The 20,779-nt window shown below is 34.6% G+C and overlaps 1 protein-coding gene across 1 annotated transcript in view; it reads left to right on the top strand.

Annotated features, from left to right (window-relative positions):
• The window catches only part of Dpr1 (defective proboscis extension response 1), a 288,257-nt gene that overhangs the window by 231,730 nt on the left and 35,748 nt on the right, over nucleotides 1–20,779 (top strand). The window lies entirely within an intron of this gene.

Raw genomic sequence — 20,779 nt, 5'->3', positions numbered from 1 at the left:
GTTTCGAAAAATATATATTGTCTCAATAAAATATAGTGCTCCTATACAGACAAAGAATTTTTTATTAGTAAGAGAGAGAGTTAATTTTATAACATCATAACAGCTGACTTTATTATCGCGATAATAAAATAGAAATCAATTTGATAATGGAGAGTGATTTATGGAATTTTAAGACTCCCATTTAATATTTGAATAATCTTTTTTCTCACACAGCGAGAATATTCAGTCCGATTTTTGTTTGATCTAACGCGACGCGTTAAATTCTCATGGGCAAGAAGTTTATCGGTCTTATAATGCATTACTTACATCAATTGAATCTTTTTTCAAAGATAACGTCGTAAGACGGTATCGTGTAAAATTACGAATGGATAATTAATTAGGGATCATTTTAATTAAATGATTTTTGATCGGCATCAATACAAAACTTTTATCTGAAAATTTTAAAATATTTGTAATAAATATATTTATATATCTTATATCATCATTATTACGTCACAATTTAGTATCGATACAATATATACATAGCACGATATAGCACATATCGTTACAAGTATTTATTTTGTAAGACACATAAAATTATAAAGCTCCCTCTCTTATATTCGATTTTTCATTATTGACGTTCTGTCATCTTTCAACGGAATCGCTTTTACGAAGAAAAAAAGAATACGAGTTCTCGTTTTAAGCGGGTCAAACACTTTGCCGCTTACACATTCATGAGGCAAATTGCGCGAGACAGCGCACAGTTTTAAGCGAATGAAGTCTCTGGATGGTACGATATGCCGGCGCACAAATTCCCACATTCTCTTCTCTTTACCCTTCGAGTCAACGTAATAAAGCGCGGGCTAAAATCCAGACTAAGATGTATAATAATTATCATCTCTCTCACCCGTCCGGTCGATCGTGCAATGACCTAGGAAAAAATTCTTCGATTAATAATCCGAGGGCTCTCTCTTGACGACATTAAAGCAGGCGCGATTCTTTTTTGAGTGTACACGATATCTATCTTTTGCATAACAATGCGACGTCTTTGTTGACAATGGCGACGCTCTACCTCGTGAGAGTTCTTAAACAAAGAATAAAGTCGGCTTGATATGAAAATATGAAGTAAATTTCGCTTCCTTCGCGACATCTCCATTATACAACGCGAAGAAAAATTCTCTTATTTTTATATATAAATTCCCCTGCTAATATCAATTATGCGCAAATATTGCTGGCGAATTCGCAAAAAGAGATTCATGCGCACAATTAATGACAGTAACGAGAAAAGTGAGTTTATAAAATTTATATTCTTTCTCATATAAGTTAAAAATATATAAAAATTTCTTTCCCTTTCCTGTAACCCGATCGTTCGTTCATTTTTCCCGACTTTATCGCCTAAGTCCTTAAGTTTCGAAATAGTGTTTGGAGAATTTTCTCTCTAGATAGAGGGGATGCATTTTGTGTGTATTTTGCGTCATTGAAATGACGTTGATATATAATGATAACACTCACACATATGTACACACACACCCACACACACACACACACACACACACACACACACACACACACACACACACGATACGTTCTTTTATAAGAATTTTATTAATCGACATGCTACACCGTAAAAACTACGTTGTCGTTTCTTATAGCTTCTTACATAATGTATTATATACATGCGTTTACATAAGTCCGTTCATTTTTGAAACCTCATTAAAAATATTGAAATAAAAGTCAATGTGTGTCTGTGCGTACGAAGTATCAAGTTTACATCAGAAATTAAAACACATGAAATGAAACATTTTATTTTGTATATTGCTTTTTTTTAATCGATGTAACACACACACACACACACACACACACACATATACACACACACACATAAAGTAGCCTTTTAATAAAATTTTATATACCATCTGAAGTATCATTAATAATAATTAAACGATCATTTCAATGTATAATTTAAAGCGCGCATGAGTATCACTCCAATTAATGAGTTCTTGTATCAAAATTTCGTTAAAAAAATTATCAAGAGTTTTTAATTTCTAACTCTTATGCGCATTATAATTAACACAAATTAATTTTAATTTCAAGAAAAGTAGCGAAAAACTTAATTATGAAATATGAGAAATAAATTTAATACAATCTTCTAAATTTTATTTTTCACGATGATATATATATATGGTATTAATTAAGGAATAAGAGTAGAAATTTTCCTACTTTTTTAAAATCTAATTTACTTGTCTTTTATTACGTTGTAAGCATTTTTTATTCGGCATAAATGAAAGCATAGCGAAAATTTTAATATATTCTACATTTTACATTTTGTATGTATATGCTTTTTTAAGCGCTTAAAAGAAACTATCTCAAAGCGTATAAAAAAATGACGATGAAGTAAAAAGATATTAAATAGATATTTTTACATTCTATATTTATTGTTAGACGGTACATATAATATTCATATAAGAAACTTAAACTTTTCTATACGTATTACTTTATTTGCAATACTTTTTCGAACAGAACATAATTGTTTCTTGTAATCACTATTTTCGTAAAGATATTTAATCGAATTAAAGATCTTTTCAAGACGGCATATGTGCCGTCTGATTGAATGATTCGTTTCTTACGTTCGTATCTTCGCAATATCTTTCCGTCGCTAATTTTTACGGATCGGCAGTAATTGCCATCCGGTCATTGCGTAAATCTAACCAGAATTTAAACGAAAGCTGAAACCCCGAAAAAGAATAAGAAAAAATGAAAAAGGAGAGAACGCTCTTCTCGTATTCTGCGCTCATGAACGCCTTGTCATCCGCCGGCGGAAATTTAAGAACTTACTAGGGAATATCCCCGCCGCGGGACGAACAGTCTCTGTCTACCTTTCTTTTCTTCCTCTCTCTCTTTCTCTTTATTGTTAGCAGTCACGGGGAACTCGTTTTCCACCGAGCCGCCATTTATTCTCGCTGCGTACATAACTGCCCTCGCTGAAAATCTCATCTCCTGACAAATTTCGTTACGTGCTCACGGCAATTTCCGCGTATAAGTTCGCCGTTTTCGCCCCATGCCCCAAAAATGATTTTTCGGTACGGTTTTGGCAAAAAATTGCACAAGAGCGAGCTCTTTCGAGTGTTAATCAACCAACACGACTACGATTGATTGCGTTTGACGTTTTACAGTATGATCGAAGCTGTCATGAATGAAACTTCAGAAAATTAGATGTTCCTTCTATGTAGTACAAATAAAAATATATATTTAATAGATTTACATCATTATTTAATATTATAATCTTTTAATTATTAATAAACTATAGGAAGAATTAAAAATTTATTATTGCTTTATCAAAATATATTTTATCAGATATATGACTCTCTAATTTTACGTTATTAATATATACGCTGGATTTTATCAGATACATTACTAATATGTACGTTTGACTTGTCAGAAGCATTATTACATTACTAATTTATTTATTTACTTACTTTTACATTACTAATATATACGCTGAATTATTAGAATTAAACTCACATATAGTTGAAGCTTTAAACGTATTAAACAATAAAACTTATTAAAATTTAAATAGTTGAAATTTCTATCATTAAAAAGGAATAATTTCTATCACAAACTTCACCGGCAAATTAATTTAATTTTTTATAGTGTTGACATTGCTTACATTTTTTTATTTGAAGAACGAAGATTAATGATATATTAATCATTTTATTTGTCAATCTTTTACTGAATTTTTTTTATTTGTTAGAAATAATGTGTGGAGAATGAGAGATATAATACACACGCATACATATAAAATAGGCTGTATTTTTAACTCAATATCTTAAATAATTGGAGAATGCGATTTTTTTCTGCTTCTATATTCACAATTCTTTATGAACGTTAGTTAATTATTGTCGACGAAAAAATAAAGTAGTCACGCAAGCGGCTTTTAAATAACGTACCAACCGATTATTTGTACGAACAGTCGTGTTCGTAATGGCCGTCGCACCGATGATTACCAATGTGATTTAAACATTCGCATTATGTGGAGATTTACGCGGAAAACACGCGTTGGAAACCGCGAACGCGCCGGCGAAATCCTCGTTCCAAATCACTCATGTTTGAGTCAATGCGCCGCGAGATTTGTCGCACGCAATCACGCAGCGACGCAATTCACCGCAGAAACTATATAATGGCGCGCTATAAATAATATAAACGACGATTAAATCGGCGGGGGCCTCAACGGTCCTCGCGAAACATTGTCGTAATTATGCGAGTAATTATTAACGCGCTCGCAGTTTTATACTCGGCGATAACGAGCAAGTTATTTCCGAATGTATCGTACTGCGATCCTAAATTGCGAAACCCGTAAAACGAAAATGACGGACGTTTACTTTCTCGTTATAGGCATCGCGTTAGGATAATCATTGTTATCCTATCATGCAAATTGAAAATATATTTTACCGTAAATGTGTTGATAAGATGTTCTCTTCATTCTCTTTCGATTACTAATCGATATAAACTGTTCCATCAATTATCTCATAAAAATTAATTTTATGTGCGTAATTAAAAATCTTGAGAGACATTAAACGCAAAAAAAAAAACAACATCTCCTTATGGTATTAAATAAATTATGTATCCACATAAATTTTTTTTTTTTTTTTTCATTCATCAAATTTTCATATACATTTCTACGATTATATTTAAAATTTTCTAATTGATACTTATATACATATTATATATATATATATACATGAGTTTTCTTTCCATTTTGAATTAAACGAGGGCGCACGATTTTAAGTATCTGATTTAAGATAATGTATTTACATGTGCTTTACCGAAATACATGTACGGTGCCATCCAGATAAAGCGATTTTTCGCTGTTGCATTATTTAATAGAATCGTGGAAAGATAAATACTATTGGGTAATTTAGCTAACCGTGCGCACGCATAGGATTAGCGATAAGCTGTTGCCGTTTGTCATTATGCATGCGAAACTTCCGTATTCAGGTTTATTTACTTTACTAATAGTCAATGCAACGCATACGCGAGAGAGATTCATCCGCGAGTGAAATTAATTAGGCACAATTATGTCAGCGTACATATTAGTTTCCGACCAGAGACGTGATTATCACATTACGATTCAGGATTTGTTAAATGCATATGTATTGCATATTTCAGCTTTTATAACGTAATAAATAAATGTTATAATCTTGAATGCTAAAAAAATTCACACTGCAACCGTGATTATTTGTTTATTTGAAAGTTAAAATCTTTGTTAGAAAAATAATCGGCGCTTTTTCTTGTTCAATCGCTCGTTAGTTCGTGTAGACCATATTGTCGCAATTAATTATTACAAGTCGCAAGATTCATGTGAATCGTAATCATTGCAATATTTTACGGTAAGACGATAAATCATAATCTCAACAATTTGTTTGTAGCGTTTTGCGCGACGTAGCGGTTTCCGGTAGGGGAATTTCCGGAGGAATAAATGTGTACGTGAACGTTATTGTGCGACCACGAATCTTGGCAATATGCTAGACTGAGTTTATAGATGCTACCGTGCTTCGCTAAATGACACTTTTTATCAAACGCCAGCTCACGCCCAGAATAGGTCCCGGTCGAGTCGACGAGATGAACTCAGCATCTTTGTTACGATCAGGAACATTAGAAGCAAGATCTAGATTCGCGAAAAGGACTAATCGAAGAAGATTCTGTCATTTTTAACTAATGCTAATCGAGATTTAAGGATGCTCGATTATGTAATCAAGTATATAAGAAAGAATATATATAACATCGATATTTTGTCAAAATAAACTCGTGTTTTCGTATATTTAAAAAATATTTCTTAATAAAACTTAATGAAATATTTTTTAAATAGTTTATCGTATTAATCTTCTTTACGAGATACATAATTAAGTCAATCTTCCCATATATACTCGCGACTTAAAATACTTTTCTTGCATAATCATCGGCGCAAATTAGCGAAAGTGTAGCACAGGTTGCATGCAAGCGAAAAAAGGATCATGAACTGGCTGAACATAATTTCGCTGAATTCTCTAAATAGGATATTCGCAAAGTGCATGACGCTGGATATAAACGTTAGAACCGCTCACAAAGCGCGATGTTGAAAGCCCAACGGGAGAACTGCGAATCTTCTCTTCCTACGCCCACCCTTTGATGACCAATCGTCAAAGAGCAACGCCATGCGAGCGCGAATTTCGGTCCTTTCTTAATTCGTGCGAATTTACTGCTAAAAGTTGCCACAGGTACGCTCATACAAACCTCAATTTACGAAGAGAAGCAAAGTTCCATCTAGAATCTAATAAGTGTTAGCGCATATATATTATGACGAATTTATCGACTTTCTCTAATAATATATAGGTAATTTACATGACAAACAAAATAGGGGATAATTTTAATCATATATGTTTTTAATTGTCAAAGAAATTTGGAAACAAATATAATTAACGATCATACTTTACGTTTGTCATATGTTGTGTAGTGTGAAAATTTATTTAATTGCACGAATAATTGCTTTTTTCAAATCTAAAAAGACTAAATTTTGTATCGCATATATGTATTTTCTTTTCTGTCTCTCATTTATTATTACACGCGTCCGTGAAAAGGATAAGACAAACTTTATAGTAATTCACATTTCTGTTCGCCATTCTCTAATATTTCCTCTAAATCGGCGTCATCCGTGTCTGCACGTATTGACCCAGTTAGTCTTTAAGCTCGTTGCACATCCAACTGAATTACACGATGTAGCTCGTGTACGTGGCCGAGCCAGAGGGAATATGAGATTGATTAAAAAGGTATCAGTATCTACAGGTATGAATCGCAAGCGCCAGAACATGCATATATACGGTTGAACAATATATACAGACGCATTGATCGAGAAATAGGAAATAATGAAGTATATCGGTTCGCATTTCTGCCGTAGAAATTTGGTTAAATTTATTTCAACTATCGCGGTAACAATCATACATAACGCTAATTCTGCCCGTAATACGAACTTGTAATAAAACAAAACATTTGCAATGTTACGTTTTGAGATTTTCGCATACAATTTCGCGAGCGAACGCAAAGGATGTTAAATTGAGTTCCGCAATCGTCTATCTCTCTGCTCTTACGTATATTTGTTCAACATAAAATCGAGCAGGATGTCACAATCGTCATTTTGACGTAGTCGTATCGCGAGGACTCGTGACGTGTTGGATTTACGCCAATATGACTGCAATTAGAAACTCTAAGATAATTTTCACGAGAGCTAATCCATTAACCCACTTCTATCTCGCCGAAAACATTACGAAGCAGCGCGTTTCTCGATATCTATCGCTACTTCTATTCTCTATTCTATTATTCTATTATAACGATTGCGATATTTTTAATTCGATTTCTGATAAAAAATATTCTCTTCGAGTCAGATACCGCAATAAAACAGCTGGAAATTTTTTCGAGATTCAGATTCAATTCAGGATTTGAATGTGAAATTTGAGCGAGATTTTATTCGAGCTTGTTAATGCGAATCGTTATTGAAACATACTCATTGTTTGACTTGCCGGGCATTATAATACATATATTGCAAGTCTAAACATTTCTTCCTCGATATTTCCGTCTTGTTCTCGCTATCGAATCTCCCTTTAGAATCGTGAGACACCGAGGAACGTTCTTTGTGAGAGATCGAGCGCATAAACGCAGCGTCCCCACGAGATTTCACGAGGGACAAGACGGCGAGACGTTATTAAATCCGACGCTATATCTTCTTGGAGAAAAAATTTCACGTAAGGAATATTTTATTGCGCGTTACGGCGGGGTAAAAAAATTATGTCGCATCCACGCGTGGATCTGTCATGGATATCGCGCGGGAAAATTTCAGGAAAGAGAAAGAGACCGCAGCTTTGCAAGGAACTGTGTTTGAATAAGAAATCTTGTACGACTTTCCGTCGATGGGAATGCTTAACTTATCACTAAGGAGATTAACGAGCCACAAAAATGTTCGGAAATACTGTATTGACTGATCGTATCGCTTAATGGCGCGTGATAATCGCGGGAAAATATCGCAGACTTGCATATTGTAACCTCCATGGATGGATATGTCAAAGCGAATTTGCAAAATCTTTATTTGATCGTCTCGCGTGAATGGTCAGATGAATTAATCAGCGGTTCTCTGATAATGAATAAATCTCTGTTGTCAGATTAAAATCTAGAATCTCTCTTCAATTATTTAAAAAAATATATGTGTGTATGTGATCTCATCTTTCTCGCAATGTTAATTCGACAATTTAGATTATTTCGAAAGAGCGCGTTGCTGCGCAGAAATTTTATAATCAATCGAGACTGGAGTGTGTATTGCGAAGACAGTGATTCCCAGAATAGTACAATTACCCAATGTAATTCCAGATTACCGTTAAATAACAGCAAAATAGTCTCTCAAAGATATTATCTATTTTCATTACGTTTTCATTATTTTCAGCAATACTAATGAAATTTTTTCTTGATTTTTAAAACTTTGATCTTTTCCCCGAAACTATTTCGGAAAACTTCTTAAATCTTGTTTTTAACGAAACGTTTGGCTCTACTTACCTCATCTATTTTCGTATCGGTAAAAGACTCGATTTTTCTTACTTGACTCAGCGTCGCTTTAACAGTGCCGTGATAAAACATCGGCAAACTTTCGCACTTCTCGCTTTGAGAATTCATTCATCAGTAGCTCTTGGGGATAGGATGGGAGCATCTTTCATTTCGCGACGCGCGTATCCTACGGTGTTCCCTTCGACAGGATGTTTTGAACACTTTAATTTATATATGACAGCGAAGCGCGAACCTCCGCTTATATATCATCCCGAACACATAATTCCTTCCATCTAAATTATATTATCTACATCATACTCTTTTTCGACGATGAAAACGAATAATATGAATTAACATTACATTATTCGCATTTAAATAAATACATGAAAGCATCTGTTTGAAATAGATTAACGGAAATACGAAAAATTACATTACTTTATTCAAAACATTCGCTAGATTCTCAAAAATGTCAAAATGTAATCGACAAAAATATATTATTTAGCAGAATTTAATTTATAATGAAACGGCTATATATATCGAAAGTGAAAAATGCAAAACATTGTTGATACCAAACTCGCGACAAAAAATTTCTCTGTTCATAAATGTAAAGAGATAAGCGCGAACAACGTGTGGAAACGAGAAGGGGGATTTTCACAACGTTCCCTCCATAATGCTGTCTATTGCGAGCACAAATGCGGACAAAAACGTACGAATCTGAAAGTCATTGAATGCGTACATATATCCGGGCCGAGTGCCGCAAAAACGTACCGGTAGGTGTAAACGACCTGGATCGACCACCAGTCCGTGAACTCCCGCAAGAAAGTAGATACGGTCGACGATAAGTACGGCCGTTCGTGGTTCGCCTTTACGTCTGACCGAGCCGTGGACTATAACTACTCGCCTGCTGTGAAAGGTGAATCTCGAGCCATCGAAATTTTTTTTCTATATTTTCTCGTATCTATCGCGCCAACCGATATACGTAGCATGCATAGAAATTTTTTCTAACGATTACATACGTTCAAATATTAAAAATTTGAACTATTTGAAAAGATTGAAGTTTTTTTCTAATTGATAATGTCCCCCGAGAATTTTCCTGCGGAAATCTTTTTATCCTTTATATGTATTGCAGAAGAATGTTTCTACATGATACAATTATATTTTAAGATATTCTATGATTATATGAATTGATTTGTTATCACATATATTTTAATGTTTCTGTCTATATTATTTTAGATATAAATTGAACCTGAAATATTGCTTATTTAAAACGAAATATTTATATTAATATATTATATAAATGCAACATTACGATATAACAGCAATGATTAAAAGTAAAACAGCAGATTAAAAGCAATGTTATATGAACAATAGTAATAATAGATGGAATGCAAATCGATGTCGCAATTATCATATAATTTGCAGGAATTCATTTACCTTTTATTTCTTCTTACCGATTTATATTTATCGTGGAATAGATTATGCATACACACACATAGAAAATCAACAAAAATATTGTCCAGTATTCACAAAATAAATCGTGTATTCTTGCATTACTGTGTCTCTTGTCCGCGTATGGATGTGCGCATACGCAACAGGTCGACAAATATGACTTTTCAAATCAACGCTGCATATTATAAACATCAATGACATATTATAAAATTAATACGTCATACGCGAGAAGCAAATTTCATCAAAAACAATCGTGTAAAATCGACAGATCGCATTTATAATAATTCCAACCATTTTAATAAAATGTTACGCGATGCTTTATCATAAATTATTATTACTAGATTACGAGAGGACATTTGAGTAATGCAGGTAACCATAAAATACAACGGAGATCAAATTGACAAACATTCTCGCGATTTTATCGCTCTTTTTATTGACACAATCGAAAACATAAAAAAAAATAAAGCAAGTTAAGCAAGATCTACGTCTGGAATCTTTTCAATACGTTCGACTCTGCTACGCGATATAATAATTTTATTGCTGCGCGCGCGAGCGAGAGCGAGTCACGCGTATTCCCATAAACGTCAGAACGCAATATCTCGAGTGTTCGAATAAAAGCGCAACGGGCGTGACTTAGATGCACCCGGCGGAAATTGTTTGGAAGTTCATTTTACAGCGTGCATTAAGATATGCCGGCGTTACCGCGCCCGTAAACTCCCCGATGCGCATATTGCGTCCGGGCACATAATGCTGTCGTGAAAGTCAGCCTTGTTTCGTCGCAACTTCGGGGAGACTGCAGCTGACGAATCGTAAAAGCTCCCGGTCTCCTCCATGCATTCTCGGTCTATTTCTCTTTCCTCTTTTCCTCATATACTCCGTGTATAACTAATATTTGCACCACTTGCATTTTCCTTAGAACTACGATATCTGACTTCTCTCGTTCTTTACAGTTTTTGTTCTTTTTTACTCTATCATTTTTCTTTTTCCCCTCTGTCTCTCTACATAGGATATATCGAACTTTCAAATGTCGCATTTCTTGTTGATTTGTTAACAAATTACAAATATTAATGTTGTCTCCGCTCCAAATTTCTTTAGAAATCAGCTACACCGATTGATGACAACTATACGATTTTTTTATTTTTAATATTAAAATATATTTCTTATTTTTCTCTATTTATTTTGCTTCGTCTTCTCTTCCGTTTTTCTCTTTGTCCTTTTGTTTCAAGTAGTATACTTGCTCTTTCTTTCCTCTTTTTACTTTTTTCCAAAAATTTATATCATCTTTTTTCTAATCACGCGCGAATATTTATTACTACAAATATTTAAGATATTTTATATATTCTGCCGTTGTAAGCGATAATATATCGAAACTGATACATTCATGTTAAACGTTCCAATCGATATGGGAATGGAGCGAAAAATATTACACTACGTGTAAACAAATATTTTTCGAATAAAAGTACCCGACTCACTCCATTCTCTCATTCTCTTTTTTTCTTCTCCTTTTTTATTTAACGAACATAGCAGAAACCGATTTGTTCCTCGCCGATATTTTCCATACACAGGATATTGGAGAAACATATTGTCCGGTACGTAAGTAAATAACACCGCTTATGGTGACGAACTACCGGTTTAGGCGAGAGACAAATAGTCGAAAATTGATTTCTGCAAAGTCATTTGGCGTTAGTACAACGACACTTTTGTCGCTGATAGATAATAAATATTGCTTCATTATAGATATCGTTAAAATTGTTTCTCATGACCTTTCGCAAAACGGCCAAATGACGTCGTCAACAGCTGTTACTTATAAAATTTATATTTTTTTCTTCATATTCACACATTAATTATTACATAATAATATATACATCTCGTTTATAAGAAGTCATATTTATGAAATATTGATTATTTGTCACGCAGATAACGCGCGAGTATTACTATTATTTTTATTTTTACAAAATGTGGAGAAACACATGTGGAAATATTGAAGTTTTACACGTCAGTTTGTCGGCATATTTTTCGGGCGTGTCGATCTCATGACCTTAATCTCACCCGAAAGGTCTGTCTGACAAGCAATAGGGCCAAAAATTGAAGTGGAATTTTGACTGCCAAGCGGATCGAGCAATCGCTTTACTCAATTTTTCATCATCCATGTCGGTGAACGGCACGTAATTCTGTAGGGCAACGTGACCAAGCGTAATTTTATCGGGTTTCTCATTCTTCTCTACTTCACACCGCTATTTTCTATCCTACCCTTTACTGCGCGTGTGTTCAGCGATTTTCTGAGAGGTAAAGTCGAAAGCTTAGAATTAATGGACAACGTAATAAGTTTAGCTATTGCATAATCGCCGCTAATGGCAAGGACGTACAATGATACTTTGACAAAAGATTTGTCCAAGGGAAAGACAGATGCCTCTTAAAAGGTTCCTTTTACAAGCACATTGCATGTTACCGGAGAATATTCAGCAAATGAAATAATCACACAGTTGATAATGATATCTTTATGATATATAAATTATTTAAATTTAAATATTTTGATATATAATAATAGAGATAATAATAATAATAAAGTATTCTTCTAATCTAATTTTTTTAATAGTTTTAATTATAAGATGTCATATTCTTTTTAATTAGAAAACCATTTTTCAATCAGCTATAATTAGTATATTTTCTCGATAAACACAATTTGCAATGTGAAGGCAATCGTTTTATATTCCGGGAAAAGTAAATCCACGCGATGAGATGAAGTGCCTTTAAAAGGACTTTTTTAGCAGCGAGCATGCCATGAAGAGGATCGCTGAAATGGCGATGAAGATAAATGCAAAAAGGCGAAGGGAGACTGAGAGAGAGAGAGAGAGAGAGAGAAAGAGAAGAAGTTCAAACGATGAATTTCATCCGTGCACCATCGTATAGTTTTATTCAGCGGAGTTTGTTTGTGCAGCTGATTGCTTCGGTAGCAGCGACGTTAGGAGTAACGAGAGTGAACTTAAGCGATCAATTAAAAATGTAAACTCGTCTAATTGGGACGTTAAATAGCGTATCATCACCAGCGAGAACACGGGTGACCCCGACCACCGCGATTCGACGAATCATTCGGTACTTTTTGATTACGCGAGAGACAGAGACTAATCTCGACACTTTTACGGAGTTGAAAGTCGGAAGTTGATAGCGGACGAGAAAAAAGAGGTAAAAAAAAAGGGAGATCGTCCTACGAAAGTTGGAAATGAGCGAGGCGTGCGTGCTTAACGTCGAGTTTAATTGCTGATCTAACGCTAAATGAGCGCGAAAGGAATATTTAACGTCGCTCGAAAGGAAGCTTTCGTAATAAAACAGCAACGACGAAAGTTAGAGGTAATTAAAATTATACCGGATGTATATAGAGGAATTTTTGAAGTGATTCCTATCTCGGATTATCTGAAATTGAATCGATCGCGTTATTAAGCTAATCCGATGTTTCATAGCTGTCGTTTTTAAAAATATATATGTGAGATAGAAATTATGCTCTTTTTGTTAGATAATAGGATTAATTTTATTTTACGGTTATTGCTAACAAAAAAAAATGTAATTTGTAACTTTTTTTTGATATAGTTATTATACAAGCGACTGAGAAAACTTAATAACAGTAAAATAATTTAACTCGTAATTTATTTTTTGTTATTTCCAATTATAAACGTTACTTTGGAAACAAAAAGTTTCTGATGAAACACAAACATTATTTTTACTAATTATCGTTGAAGTGCGATTACTATGATTTTCACAATCGAAATAAATAATAATAGAGGGTAGAAAATATGTAGTATTTGTTAAATTATAACATCAAGATCATGAGTCAAATTTTAAAGCAAAACTTTAGGGTATTCTTTTATTTAATAATCAATTGGAAGAGGTAATTTATTTCGCCGCGATTGGCGTTAATCGATCGTTTAATGCGATCGCGCGTTGCCAGGAAATTCGAAAAGGCTTGAAAAAAATTCGCGACGTAGGGGTGGATTATAGCCGCGTGGCAACACGACGAGTGTGAACACAACCCGAATAGATCGTATAAATTACGTGGACCAGCCATGGTACGTGCAGCGTAACGAGATAATTAATACACGGACGACTGTTCAAGCGAGAGAGAAGGAGAGCGCGATGAAAGGTTGACGAGGGAAAAGAGAGGAAAACATGGTCGGGGGGATGAGGAGAGTGAGAGAAAAGATGTATGCGCGCGCGCATGAATATGTGTGTATTGGTGTGTGCGCCGCATGTGTCACCGCCCTTTCTATACCGGACAACGCGTACCCACACCAGAATGCATTTACCTACTGTTTCGTTGCTTCTAATGGCCGCTATTCGCCACCCCGTATATTGTCGGCGAGGGTCGGTCGACATATCTTTTGTTTCACGCGCGCCGTTGCATGCCGGATGAGGAACGATCCCCGATCGCGTCCGGGCGTTCGATCGCACTACCCCTACAAGACCATCTGTGCTGATGTACGAGCGTGGATAAATTAACGCTACGGAAGAAGAATTGCTGAGATGTGAAGTTTGAGAAAAACTATTACTCGTGCCATATAAATACCCGAAGAATTGTGTAAAAGTCGTGTCTCTCTTCTAAGAAGAGGTAAAAAGATTTCTCTCAATTTACAGTTTGTGGCAGTAATATCGATTACCAATTTATAAATGATAATTGCGGTTCTAAAGTCTTGCTAGCAGCCAGAATTGCGTTAAATTTTCCTTATCTTAAAAGAAGATTGGGTAAATAAATTTTTATCGTGTGCAATTGCAAAAATATACATTTCTTAAAAACGAATTATATGTCTACAAATTTAATGATCTGAAAAACTGCGGCTGTAAAATGCCAATAGTCTATACGAATGCGTAATTGACGGTACGATAAATCTATACGTATCTAAGAATCTAGTGGAACTTATGAAAGATTCACGAAGCTGTAAATCTCTCACAAAGCACTCCACTGCATATCAATATACTCCGTTTGAAGAATCTCTTGTTTTCAACGTAATAATCTCTCGTTTTGAAACGAGACGAGGATGAGCTGGCTAGCTATTTAGATTTACAACGAACAGCCTTTCGAGGCGACAGCATTAAAAGCGCACTTGAAGTTGTTTTCGTCCTTGCGTTTCGGTCGCATCGTTATCGTCGAAAATTTCCAAAAGTTCCTCGCGGTTGCGATTCGGTAACGTTTTACGTTTTAGTTAGAAGCAAACTGTCCCGAAGCGTTAGCTCGCGAATTGCGAGAAACGTTGTTGAGTTTTTCGTTGCCGCCCCGGGATTCTCCCCGAGTTTCTCGCGCCATTGTCGAACTCGATCCGGCCCGGATGATTTTCATCAGCGACGATTGTTCGTATTCCTTCGTCGGGAGTTGCCGGCCGCCTGCTCTCCCCGAGGTCGAATAATTCACTTCCCGCGGTTCCGGTATTACGCCCACCCCGGACTTCCGTATAAATTCATCGCGCGCCGTTAAATCGTAACCGCGCGAACTTAGAAACATGACCATGCGGCTTATTATCTTGAAGACAAACGCGCGCGTCTACCGAGTCGGCCGATAAATCGACCCGACGAAACTGCTGCGTCTGCATCGTTCTCCGTAAAACGAAGATTTATCATAAGAAAGACCAGGAATACCGAAAATGTAAATTCTAGGAAAAGTTTTGCCGTTCTAAATAATACCTTAATAATCGTCGTAGAAAAAAAAAACTTTATGCATTTTATTAGCGTTGAAATCGTAGCCAATTAAATACTCTTTTTTATTTTATTTCGACATTTATTTGGATGAAACAGACAATGGTATGATATGTATAGTGACAAAATAAACAATTACATGTAAAATAAAACAAGAGGGATCGCTTTTTCGCATGTACCAATGAAATATTTTCAATAAAGGAAAAAGTATACCGACAATGCAACGAAACAGTACAACGGACAAAGCGCCGTCCCCTTAATCATCCAGACGCAATTTGGACTCTTCGTACCTTTCTCGTTTTTATCGCGAGTGTGTAGATTCTATTGTCGGAAAGTATGCGACGCGCTTCAGCGGAAAGGAACGAAATCGATTAAAGCGCAGTCTCATATCGGACTCGGAATGCGATTTTGTCGTCGAGTAAATGATATTGCGTATCTTTCCGGCACGAAGTCCACTAAAAGTGGACTTAACCTTTAACCCAGATATCCGGGCAACATTCCAGATTTTACTATTTCGCGTGGAAATGTGTGCGATGTATAATAGCTTGCCGGCCTGTGAATCTTTCACATATCGCTATAACGGAGCAATCGCGCCGCGAATCGATAGATAATTTATTGCTGTCGATACGGCAATAAATTGTATATATATATATATAGCCGCTTGACAAAGTTAAAATATTCCTGTCATTTCTTACATCTTTCACGCGAGGAAAAAAAAAATTCCATCCACGATCCCGCGAGATGATATTGCGCGAAACTCGCGGAGCCAGCAATAATATCGCGAATGAGACTAATATCACTCTTTTAAGAATTCAATAATGATTTTTGCTGATAACCGCTGACGCAAACGGGCGAACGTCGAATAAAAGGACGATAAATCATATTTGCTGAGTATGTCGAAAATATAAAATCAATCGGAAACGCGTTTGTATTTTTATCAGCAATAGCTGGCACACATTGTACGACGAAATGTTGAACTCGTAATTCAAATTTGCTGATGCGAAAATTAAATAAACCACATGTATAAAAGCTACTAGATTCATATTGACATTCCATGAGCGATACTTGTATGGTGAGAAAGTAGTTCTCGCGTCACTGTATATTTGTAACTTGTTTTATGCAAGTAGTCTCGCTTTTTCGTATCCATTTAATAACGTAAAAAAAAAATACCTTTTGATTAACAAAAAAATGTGTTTCTTTTTTTTCCACGATTACATTAGTTCAATTTATTAAAATTGTTTTTATGCTTCTCTATAAATTAATTTCTTATATCTATAAAGACGTGTTGATAAAAGGCGCATATTAGCTTAAAAAATAGTGAAAATCGAGAAAAAAAATTTAAAAGGGAGAGAAAAGATATGTGATTAAGATTATTTCTTAATCAATTTTATTTTATATCAGATTGCGCTGGGGAATAAATTCCAAATCTAATATCTAGCAATCATTATTGATTAAAAAATTGAAGATTGACTATTGAATTTATTTATACCATAAATGAGAAAAAAATTATTATTTCTACAAAGAAAAATAGTAATAGAAAAAATTTCTATTGAAACTATCGATGCATCGTCGGGTTTTAACTCATTAAACAATAATAATAATAATTAATAGAATATTTTAAATGTCCATATAAGAAAAATTATATTTATCGCTAAATTTTATCTTATTTTCGTCAATCGTTGGCAAAAAACGATATCGCTGATTTTCGACTGCCATATATGTCGGATCATTGAAAAAGCGGGGCGTCCCACATCAAAGAGATCGGCACGCTGGATTTATTACGTTTCCAACTTTAAGAGGGAACTTATCTATCGGTAGCGCGACTTTAACCGAGTTCAGGATAAGTTCGAGAGTCAGAGCGGGACAGATGTACCTGAGAACTCAATCCATGCCACGCGTGATTCAACTCGCCTGGACGAAACTTCGCCAATTTATTGACCGAGAATTCCATGAAAGATAAAATAAGTGTACCGGGCGAATCGTCGCGAAGTAATAAGTCACACTATCAGATATACGAACTTGCCACAAGAGATCAGCTCTTTCTATATGTAGCTCTCTCGTATCATGATGTTACCGTCGCATCTATTATACGTATAGCGTCTTTTAAAAACGATACAAAGTACTAATACATTAATAGTATTATTGTTTTTGAAACTTGGCGTCAATTTTTTACACTTCAATATTTTATAAAAAATTTCTCAAATTTGATATAAATTTCTTGGTGCCACAATTTCCCTGTGCATAACGAACTTTAAACAATATTTCAACAAATTAAAAAAAAATTATTACAATATAATACTTATATTACAATATTGTCACGTCGTCATTTTTGATTTTATCACCAAACTTCTAACAATGTATATTCAACGAGTAGTGAATATATTATTTGCAACCGCCTGGATAACATGTGTTATGCGATAAAACAAGTTACACACACTTGAACCTTACTACTTGGAGGCATCTCGAGTCACTTTGACGTTAAGCAGCTTAAACGGCTGATACATCCGTGTTCGCCGTTCCGTACATCGGATTAGCTGCACCTAAGGGCTCCTTGTTCCTACGCGCTGTAAATTGGAATCTGTTCTCTATTACTGTACTGACTCTTAGTATCCGACACAATTTCTCCTTGGCTGTAGTGAGTAGCAAGCACGAATATGAATAGTTCAGAGATAAAGCCATGTACGACGGAAATCGTGAAATGCGTAATCTTAAACGGAGAGATGCAGAGTATCGTGTGTCTTTGCTTAGAGAATAAAGAGCAATATTAGTATGTTTGAAGTAACATTTTTATCAGGGATACCAATATTCAAACATATTAATATCAGAAACATATCAGAAGCACGTATAATTCTAATTTTTAAGTATAAATCTGAAAGTTATTCCCCTTTAAAATAATATGTGTAGTAAAAATTATACACGCATATTTTATCTATATATGTCAGATTTGTGTATAGTAACATTATTAAATTAACTTAATTTTATTATATATATATATGTATACATAACTTAACAAGTGTGTTAATTCAATATCGTTACTATTCCAAACAGTAAGTACAAGTTGAGCGAAGTACAATAATTATCCTGGCAAGTATGCCGCCCGACGTTGATACGCAACTGAACACGAGAATTATTCGTGTAATCTACATCATCGTAATATTGCGCAAACTGGAATCGATTATTTGCCACGTTGAACTTCCATTAACTCCAGCCGACTATGTTTATGTATCTGACAGTTGTAACGTTTGCGAGTTCAATTAGATGCATATTGAACCAGTTGTAACTTTCCGGGTTTCTCTGTTTCGTTAAAATTATCTTACTTTGCGCGCTGGATGAAAAGTGGATCGAAAAATAATATAGAATATGCAACATTCACGTTACAAATATTGTCGCGTTTATTGTATTTGCCCTCTTGGCTTAAATCGTTATACGTGATAAAAATAGTTGTACATTTTGTTGAAATTTTCTTTTGTTAGCCATCATCTTTTCTCATAAAAAACAAATTCCAATTTACATTATTTCAAAGTAACGACGGATTAACGTCAAATTCGCATGTTGTACACAAACTTTTGAGAAGCAAAACCGTTTCTTACTCCGTACAAAATACCATCGTACACTATCGATCTAGAACAGCGTAAACACTATGTAAGAGACAGTAGGAACGAGAGATAGATACGCCGGCAGGTCACAAAGAAACTAATCTCCAATATAGCGTAATGTAAAACTGATGACCCCTTTTCGAAGTGAAGGAAAAAAAACGACCTGTAGGAATACGGTCAGCGCATCTTTTGCATCGCAAACAAAGACCTCTCAGTGAACTTTGGCTCAACCTCATCTAAACCTCGTAAAAGATTTTCAGTAAGACATCAACGACAAAGAGATATCGCTTTAAGCATGACTTATATGACTCTAAGGTAAAATTTAAAGTCTTGTTAAGATAAACTGTTCAAATTCTCCTGATGAAAAAAAAGATCTATCCATTTTTTTTTTTTTTTTTTTTTTTTTAATGTATTTAATTATCATTTTTTCGCGCTTTTGGAGTAAATATTTCTTAATTATAAGGACTTTTTGTATATATATATGAAATAGATTTTAGATACGTCAGATTCTAAATAGATATAGATAACAAGACAAAATATTTAATTTCAATATTTTATGCACTGTAATATTTTAGAAAAATGGAATTACTTTATGATCAAAAATAGAAAGTAGAAGGTAAGTAATGGAACGCAATTCTTCTTTTTTATTATGTTGGTATCCAAAAGATGCCGTGAAAATTTCTTAGCCCTCCCTTGTTCCGACGTCATATTCGAAATGTCAACGACACCCGCGTAATATGATGTTGATAATACTCTAGCAACGCGAATGGAGCTGCGAGAATTTTCTTGAAGCTGAACACTCGAGATTATTTACAGTTGAGAAATTTTTCATATTCGTGTCAAACAAATCATCAATTAATATATAATATAATTTTCTTTAATACACCAATTTTCTTTATACCAATTAGTAATATAATATTTTTCTCTTTTGATAATATAATATTTAATGAGAAATACATTTCTCTCAAATTTTATAGTAAAACTGGATATAAATGTTTTTAATGAACATCAAGTCAAGAGTTGTTAAACTATTAAAGAAATTAATTAAATTTTCGAATCAATTCATAATCCTAAAATGCTGCAAATGCCACACGCATCTGAATTTGTAATTATTATAAATAAACTCATCGTCAATCATTAACGGATATTATGCTTTAATTAATTGTACCATTACGTTGGCCGTATATATAATTTATCGGTATTATAATATTATTCATATCGAGCTTTTATGTAATCCGATGTAATACGATGGATGGGACACTTTTCAGAGTTAGTAATGTTGTAACGTGTCGATGCGAAAGTTGGTCGTTTCCCGTAAAACCGACGTTTTACCTTGAATGTCCTTTTTATCGCTCGGCAAAGCCGAGCTACGCATCTTCTTCAAATTCGACACATCCATTTTGCTGTTCATGCGATAGAATCGAGACGCGGTTCTATGACTCGCGGGATGACAGTTTGGCAAGAATGCGCCTGGTCATCGTGATGTGATATAAAATCCGAACCGGCAACCATGA

Source organism: Polyergus mexicanus, unplaced genomic scaffold, assembly GCF_030449975.1.
Source record: "Polyergus mexicanus isolate NDT 795.1 unplaced genomic scaffold, iyPolMexi1.0 SCAF_13, whole genome shotgun sequence".
NCBI classification, from domain to species: Eukaryota; Metazoa; Arthropoda; class Insecta; order Hymenoptera; family Formicidae; genus Polyergus; species Polyergus mexicanus.
The sequence above is the reverse complement of the archived record's forward strand: the minus strand, read 5'-3'. Positions and strand labels throughout refer to the sequence as shown.